The following is an 8,911-nucleotide window of genomic DNA, read 5'->3' as shown; positions in this document are numbered from 1 at the left end:
ACCTGAAACCATCATACGTCTAGGAAAAATCAAAGAGGAAAGCTCCTTGACTATGCTCTAGGCAATGAGATTTTGGGATTGGCACCAAAAGCATACGAAGTAAAAGTAAAACTAAACAATTGGGCCCACATCAAACTAAAAAGCACAGGGAAGGAAAGGGAAGGAAACCATCAACAAAATGGAAAAGCAACCTACAGAATCGGAGAATACATGTGCAGACCATCTCCAAGAAAGAGTTAATATACAAAACAAATAAGGAGTTCACATGAATAGTTAACCTTAAAAATAAAACTACCAGTTATGTTACCAGGAAAAGAAAATGGCTTCTTTAGGAATAGCAGAGAACTGCCCCTTGGGAGAAGGAAGCTATAGCAAGTCTGGAGAACAAAGGAGAGGAACACTTTTGTAGAGGAAAGGAAGAAATCGGGAGGGCTATGATATAGTAAAAGTCCATTGGAGTAAACTGGGAGATCCAAGTATAGTGGCTTTTCACTGCTTAAGTTGTGACCGTCACCAGCTGGGCCATCATGGGGGAAGAAGAAAGACCTTTCTTCCTCTTGCTGAGGTAGTATAGCAGTAGCTGAAGTAGTGTCAGCTTACAAGATATGTCTCCTTCCAGTGGGTCTGCAGGAAATGACACGTGGTAGAGCCTGTGAGCTTCCCCCTTCTGGCCCCCTGACTCCATTTTCTTTAAGGTTTTATTTTCTTTCCAGTTCATTAGCATACAGTGTTGCATTCGTTTCAGGTATACAATAGAGTAATTCAACACTTCCATTTTAAATAAAGTTTCCTCTTACAATTTTCCCAAAGTCAACAGCAAAGAAACCATATAACAGGGTGAAAAAGTGGGCAAGGACCCAAATAGACTTTTTCCAAAGAAGACATACAAAAGGCTAACCGGTATAAGAAAAGATGCTCAACATCGCTAATTGTCAGGGAAATGCAAACCAAAACCACAATGAGCTATTACCTCACACCTGTTTGTTAGGATGCCTATTCTCCAAAAGTCAAAAGATAACAACTGTGGGCAAGGATGTGGAGGAAAAGTGAACCCTTAAGCACTATTTCCAGGAATGTAAATCGGTACAGCCATTGTGGAAAACAGTTTGGAGGTTCTCAAAAAGTTAAAAATAGAAATACCAAATGATCCAGCAATCCCACTTCTGGGTGTAGATCACTATCTCAATGAGACATCTGTACTCCCATGTTCATTGCAATATTATTCAGTAGCCAAGATATGGAAACAACTTTAAGTGCCCATCAAAATAAAGAAAAATGGCCTGTGCATTCAGTGGAATAGTATCTGGCCAGAAGAAAGAAGGAAGTTCTACCATTTCTGACAACGTGGGTGAACCCAGAGGACATGATTCTAAGTGAAATTAGTCAGACGCACACAGACAGATATTGTATAATCTCATGCAGGTGTGAACTCTTCGTCTAAAGAAAAGTTAAACTTGTAGAGACAGAGAGTTGAAGGGTAGTTACCAGAGGCTGGAGGATGGGCAAAAGGGGGAGATACTGATCAAAACGTACAAACTTTCCATTGTAAGATGCACAAGTTCTAGCGACCTAACGTACAGTACGTTGACTACAGTTAACAATAGCATATCGTATACTTGAAATTGACTAAGAGAGCAGATCTCAAGCATTCTAACCACACCACAAAAACAAAGTAGCTATGGGTGGTGATGGATATGTTAACCAGTTTCATTGTGGTTATCACTTCACAGTGTATGCATATATCAACCTATCACATTGTAAGTCTCAAATACATAAAATTTTTATTCATCAAAAATTATAAATAAGTAAGCAAATAAAGACCAAAATAAAGAGATAAATGAACAAAATTCCAATGTGTGAAAATGACTTTGGATAATGCCTGAAACAGAGTAACAGCCACCAGAGATACAAGAGGACCTGGGAAATAGATACATACGTGGTACTTCAGTATACCTGGAGCAAAAAGGTGAGGAGAGAATACAGGCTTCTTTTAAGAGATGAAGCTGGAGAAGTAACCAAAGCCTGTTTCTGCAGGACCTTGCAAACCAGTAAAGAACTTTGTGCTTTTTCCGGAAAGTACTGAGAAGCCATTGAAGAATTTCAATCATTCACTGACTGATTGCTGAGCTTTCATTGTTAAAAGATCATTCTGATTGGAGATGGAGAATGGGTTGACGTGAAAGGGAAGTGGGTGGCAGGAAAAGTAAACAGGCCAATTTTAAGGCTGCGCATGAGATGGTGGTGGCCTGGCCTATGTTAGTTGCGCAAGACTGGAAGTAGTGGGAAGATGAGGCAATTGTTTCCAGACATACAAGTGAGAGGTCTTGATGATTAGCTTTTGGGGTTGGGAGAGAGGGAGAGGTCTAATGGGTCAGTTGCTACAGTGGGATCGAGAAGGGCAAGAGACAACTTGCATTGAGCTACGACAGGATGACCTTGGTGGGAAGGATACAACTGGGAGGTGAAGGCCAGAACCCAGATGACCATATGTTGAGGAGAGGCTGGGAAGTGAAGAGTGGAGTCAAGATTATTGACTTGTCAACAGTACTGCTTGTTGCCACCTAACATCCATTCCCACCTTCTCTCATATTGAGAGAATTCCTGATATTTAGTTGGGTACATGGCTTTGTAGACTAAGCCTTTACATTACCAGGAAGTGTTAAGTTATGGTCAACAGAATGCAAATGGAAGTGAGGTGTGCTATGGGCAATGGTGTTAAAAGAAAGGATATGCTCTCCCCTCCCCATTTTCCTTGCCTGCTCGCTGCAAACAGATCTGCTGTGCTGAGTCATCTTTGACCTTGTCAGTAAGGAACCACAGAGCAACCATACAGAATCCTGGGTATCTGACACTATAGGGTAACCATTGTGGGTTTGAACATATACCTAGACTGTTACATGAAAGAGAAATACATATTTTGTCGAAGCCACGGTTATTTATACCCCTGTTAGAGCAACCCGCTCTATATCCAAACTATTACAGAATTTGATACAAGAAGGGAGTGGCTGATAGTTTAGAACCCAACATAAGTGGCATAGGTTTGGTGGGCAGGCAGTAGGTGGGACGGCACAGGTATTACAGTCTGGTGGCAAGTCTGGTGACAGTTTTTATGTTGTGACAAAACACTAAGCTGTTGTCTATGATCATTCTCATGGCGGATCACATGCCATCAGAACCTGAAACTCAAGAAGAAATTAATCGTAATATTTGGAACGTGGTGTCTGTGGGATGCATTTTGCCACTTTCACCAGGAACTTGCCACAAACAGATCTCAGGCTAGGGTCAGCCAGTCTGCCAGCACTGATTCAAGGGTATACAGCTCTTCTAAGGAAGCTCTTTCTGCCTGTAGATGACAATCCAATTTGGCGGCAACGAGAGTGACTAGTGCCTCCAAAGCCTGAGAGAGGCAAAAACTTCTGCACCCCAAACTGAAGGAATTACAAGTGGCTTTCAATAGGTAGCCTAAGCAGGACAGGACACCCAAGCCTTTCTCAGTCACCTCCCCAATATGGCTGACTCAAGGTAAATTGGCTAAGTGCAAAATAGCTGTCATTGATTTAGTAGGGAGACTTGGTAAATCCCAGAACAAGCTACACAGAAGACCAGAGTTTTCAGGCCCCAAAACTATGCCTGAACAAAGTATTTCAGGATGACTATTTACATATGGAATTTGACAGACATAAAAGTAGACCAGAAGCCTAAATGTTTGAGGGAATTTGCTTGCAAAAGAAACCATAGCCTAGGAAAATGGGGAGGAGAGAGCATATCCTTTCTTGTAACGCCATTGTCAATAAGGCATAGACTAGTTTGACCTCTAATACAATCCTCATGATCCCCTTTCTGCGCAGCAGGAAGTGGGCTGCAAAAGCCATCCTGTCCTCAAGAAGGGTATATTCTTCCAAACATCCACCTCAGATTTGTCCACAGAGGATGATGAACATGAAAGAATGTTCCAGAGGGAAAGACAAAAGCTAAAGATGACAGCAGAGGAAGCAACGCCTCCCAGACAGCAGAATCAGGACCTACTGAATGGACTGAGGCCCCAAAGAGTGCCAGGACAGGGTTCTGTCATAATTCATGCCTAGGGGAGTTGGATCATTGCTAGGGACCTATGTTACCTCATTATTCACTCTTCTCTTTCCAGTATTGGAGTTTTTATAGCAATACCCTACTCCAGGGATAGATATTGGTTGGTCTGGAGACTAGACATAACTCATGCTTTAGTTTATAGTTTGTCAGATAGGAATTCTATCCCTACTGAATGGAGAGAACCAAGGAGTAACAAGAGATACTAAATTTTGACCCAGATGTAGTCATTCTAGGAGACCTGGGGGTTATATTTCTTGAATATGACAATGTTCTATGTGTGGGGATGATGCTCTGTGTGTATTTGCGGACAGTTGTTTAATCAAAGGGGTAGACCCTGACAGAAACTGTTAGTGGTCACTCAATAGTCATGCCCTCAGTTCTCTCATAGAAATGGAATGCCCTATTTCTGTCTGAACACATAACCACTCAAAAAGAAAGACCACATTTCCCAGCCTCTCACGAAGCTATGTACAGCCAGGCGACTAAGTTCAGACCAATGAAATGTGAGCAGAAGTGATATGGAAAACTTTCTGGTTATTCTCTGAAGCTAGAGGCATGTCCTCCCCTTTCCCACCTTCACTTCCCACTTCCTGGATGTGGACATGATGCTGAGTCCTCTCAGTTCTACCCTAGAGGTGGTGGAGCACCTTCACAGAAGGAACCTGAGTCCCTGAGAGGGTGGAGCTGCTAAGCCAGCTATGGACTGCATATGCCCAGACTATTCAGGAAGGAAGGAATAAATTACTGGGAGTGTTTGTTGAAGCAACCGAACCTATATCTAACCAGACCTTACTCTAAAGAATTTGTTCGTATTGTAGACAGTAGGAAGCTAATAACAGCATTTGAACTCTCATGATTTGATACAAGTATTTTTGTTCTAATGTTGAGTACATTGATGATATGCCAGTATCATCAAATGAAAATCACTAATCCTGAGTTTCTAGAACTTGAATAAATCTATCAATAACCCAAAGCAGTCATTGTTTACTCTTTTCTATGTTTGCAAACGTGGATGGGAATTGGGAAGAAGAAGGCCAACCACCTGAAACAGATAAATTTACACATCACACAGTTAGAAAAATGAAGTTAAAATTCCAACAAAGGATACATGTTCGATATTTTGTTAAATACTGGGACTGCTTTGAAATGTATATTATCAATACCTCCTTTTAAATAACCTTCTTAGATTTTGCTAACTCGAGACTCTAAGGTCTACCTTTCCCTCTTCTGCTGAGTATCACAAGGTCTCCTCTCCAGATCTAAATGCTACAAACTTTGTTATGAGACAGTCTTATGGGACAATATCTAGAGGACTTTCAATGTGACAGTTTTTAAAAGAAACCCTGACATTTTTGTGGGTTCAGTGTTCAGGGCTCAGTGCTCTTGTGACTGATGAGCAATCTCTTTCATCAGTGCAAGACTTTGTGATAAAATCTTACTCAACTTCTGTGTCTGTTATCTTAAAGTCTACCACACCTGGCACTATAGTCTGTGGCCTATTTCTCTTGACATACTATTAAAAGTCAAGATATATTCATTGTTTCATTTTGCCTCACGGCCCCCAAGCCCCACCTTCCACAGGCAAAGGAGATTGTCTTTTAGGCCTAGGAGCCAATGAAAGTGATCCAGTACTTGGTTTGTTCCAAGTCTGGGAAAGTTCCTCCTGCCCCAGAGCTGGCATCGAAATTGCAAAAGGTAAGCAGTTCTCAGAGGAGACAGAGACAACAGCTCCCCCATCCTCCCAATATCTCAAGTCCCTTAAGAGAGTCTGTTGTTGAAGTCGGTAGATATTTGTGTTCAATTTCTTTCTCTCCAGCAGTCTGACTCTTGTTTGTATTCATAAAGAAATTGTTGACCTTATGGATTCGTTCGCAGCACTAGGACCTCAAAGATGATCTCTCTGAGACACGTACCGACACACTGCCTTTTCTCCAACTTGCCTAGGTGGTTCCCCGAGACAAATGTGGAGCTGGTTTCAAATCTTCTCTGTGACCTGGTGTGCCTGATGAGGACCAAAGAGAAAAACTGCTACTTGGACCTTCAAATTTTCTGACTCCAAACCCGAGGCAAAACAATTCTCCACACTTTAATTTGATAAAGGATGTGCTAAACCAAAGGTCCCAACTTGAAAAGGTAAAACCAAAAAAGTTTTTCAACTTTGAAATGTTGGCAAAGACCCCCTGGTAAGGTGTCTGTTTCATAACCAAAGATCATGAGATTCAAACCCCATCCATGCCTGGCCCTAGAAAGTACAAATTCACAGGAGAGGTGTTCTAGCAAGTGACTAAAAACACAGGCTTGGCAGCCAAACAGGTTTGTGTTTAAATCCTGGCCTTGTCACTAAAACCAAATGTCCTTGAGGAAACTGCTTAGCTAAAACCTTAGTTTTGTTATCAGTCAAATGGAGATGTTAATGGTACCCGTTTTCTTAGTGTTGTTGAAGAGATTAAATGAGATAATCAATGATGCCAAAGGAGAAGAAGACAAATGCAGCTCTGGAAGAATGATTAATCTCTCCCAGAAAGTGGCTAGCATCCTCTCTGATACATGGGCCCTCAGCCATGGGGACCAACTGATGATATTCCTGCCCCCAGCACCAGAAACCTACTGGAGCTGCCTGGCCTGGGTGCGACTGGGTAAGACATGGGAGAGGAGCCCCTGGGACAGAGGCTCCTATGGGATTCCAGTCTCAGTCATTCACAGAATGGAGAGATGGTAAAAGGATGTCCATCTGATGCCTGAATTCTTCCCATTGTGTGGGGGTCTATAAACAGGCCTAAGGTTTCATCTCAGCTCCACGAACTGCCACTTTTGTAATATCATCCCTCTCTGAGCCTCAGTTTCCTTATTTGTGAAATGGGCACAGTAATAGAGTCAGACATATGTGTTTTTGTGAGAATAAAACACAAATTATCCATAGAGAGTGCTTAACTACCTTGTAGGCCATTTATCACCGCAAGGAAATCTTAGCCTCTGAGAGGCTCCAAAATAGAAATATTTTGTGGAATTAGGAGGTTCCTAGGAAACTCAAAGCACATGTTCCCTGGAGGTTTCCCATGAAGTGTTTGCCATTATAAGTTCCCACAAATGGCTCAGCCTATTGCTTTTGCCTGAGAATAGGCTTGTAGTTAAAAAACAAAAAACCCTAAAGAGCATTCAAAGAGCAGGTATCCTTGAGAATGCCAGGTGTGGGAGGCACAAAGAAGACAAGACAGGAGTGAGCCACACCACGGCTCAACAGAAGCCCTTGAGTACTTCAGGAAGTAAGTCCTATTTTTTGAAGGCCCTATGCTTGGAGGCTCATCTTTGCCATGTAGTTCCCAAGAGTTGGGGTGCCTGAGGTAGCTCACAATCCCCTCAGTCCTCTGGGACAACTTCTGTATTATGAGCTCCTCCTGACTGTGGGTCACCACACCTGGAGTGGGGTTTCTTGTGAGACTGTGTCTCTGCCTCTCCTGTTTCCATATATGTTATCCTTTTATCCGTTATTTTACAGACACTGTTAAGCTATCTTTCAGATCCTTTTCAGAGGGAATTGTTCCATAAGCAGCTGTTGAATTCTTGTGTTCATGGGAGGAGGTGAGTTCAGGCCCCTCCCATGCTGCCATCTTGACCCCAGCTCCACAGTCCATACTCTAAACCACATGTGAAATAATACATGTTTAAAACCACTCTTTGGGCAAATAGCAATGATACGTTTCTTCTGAACGTGTATTCTGAAATGTTATCAAAAGTCCATAGAATGAAAATCACTGAGCAAGAAGCTGGAGCTAAGGATGACTGAGACAAAGTTCTACCCTCAGAGGGGCTGAAACACTCCTAGGGGAGATGAGATCGAGGAAGGAGCAATTTAATGCAATCAGGAAGGTCCTCGGTAAATTGACAAGGAGTTCAGAAGGAAAAGAAACTCCCTTCAGCTAGAAAATCAGGAAAGGATGCTGCAAGGAGGTAGCACAACATGCATATTCCCACTGCAAAGAAGCCACTCTGGGGGACTATACCTTTGTTTTCATTGTATTGCTTCTGCTTACGGGGCACCTGGGTGGCGCAGTCGGTTAAGCGTCCGACTTCAGCCAGGTCACGATCTCGCGGGTCTGGGAGTTCGAGCCCCGCGTCGGGCTCTGGGCTGATGATGGCTCAGAGCCTGGAGCCTGTTTCCGATTCTGTGTCTCCCTCTCTCTCTGCCCCTCCCCCGTTCATGCTCTGTCTCTCTCTGTCCCAAAAATAAATAAACGTTGAAAAAAAATTAAAAAAAAAAATAGTTTAGGACGATACTTTGGGAAAGGGTCACCAAGGAAAGCAGCGTCATTACTCTAAACTTTCCTTTTTTATTCAAAAGTATACTTCCCAGTATGAGATTTCAATATCCCACTTTGAATCATGGAGAGAACAACTACACAAAAGATCAACCAGGAAATAGGAGAGTTGAACAACACTACAAAACAACTATGTTGATTCAAAGTGAATAAAAGTTTTTTTTTTTTTTTTTTAATTTTAGAGAGAAGGGAGAAGACTTTCATTTAAGCCCAAGTTAAAATAGCCACCCAGGATACAAAATCTTCACAAAGAACAGACTTCCCTGAGGAAGGAACAGTCAGTGCAGGACTACATATGTTTTTTCACATGAAGTGTCATAAATCATCATGGCCAATGACATTCCAGAAAGTTACAGACTTTATCTCATGTCTTAGTATCCGCAAGGCTGTATGACTTTAATCTTATGGAAACCAGGGACATGTTTTTCTTGTTCTTTATGTTTGAAATGCTCCTTCTTGGTTATTTTTATTTTTATTTTTTTGAAGCTTTCAATTTTTTATTTTTT

The 8,911-nt window shown here is 42.1% G+C and overlaps 1 long non-coding RNA gene across 1 annotated transcript in view; it reads left to right on the top strand.

Annotated features, from left to right (window-relative positions):
* LOC123383549 overlaps positions 1-6,265 on the top strand; it is a 202,087-nt gene extending 195,822 nt beyond the window's left edge. The window contains exon 3 of the long non-coding RNA XR_006593379.1: positions 6,034-6,265. This is a non-coding gene — a long non-coding RNA (uncharacterized LOC123383549). The remainder of the gene's footprint in view (positions 1-6,033) is intronic.
* Positions 6,266-8,911: the final 2,646 nt, after the last annotated feature.

Source organism: Felis catus (assembly GCF_018350175.1).
Source record: "Felis catus isolate Fca126 chromosome A2 unlocalized genomic scaffold, F.catus_Fca126_mat1.0 chrA2_random_Un_scaffold_37, whole genome shotgun sequence".
In the NCBI taxonomy this organism is placed as follows: domain Eukaryota; kingdom Metazoa; phylum Chordata; class Mammalia; order Carnivora; family Felidae; genus Felis; species Felis catus.
The sequence above is the reverse complement of the archived record's forward strand: the minus strand, read 5'-3'. Positions and strand labels throughout refer to the sequence as shown.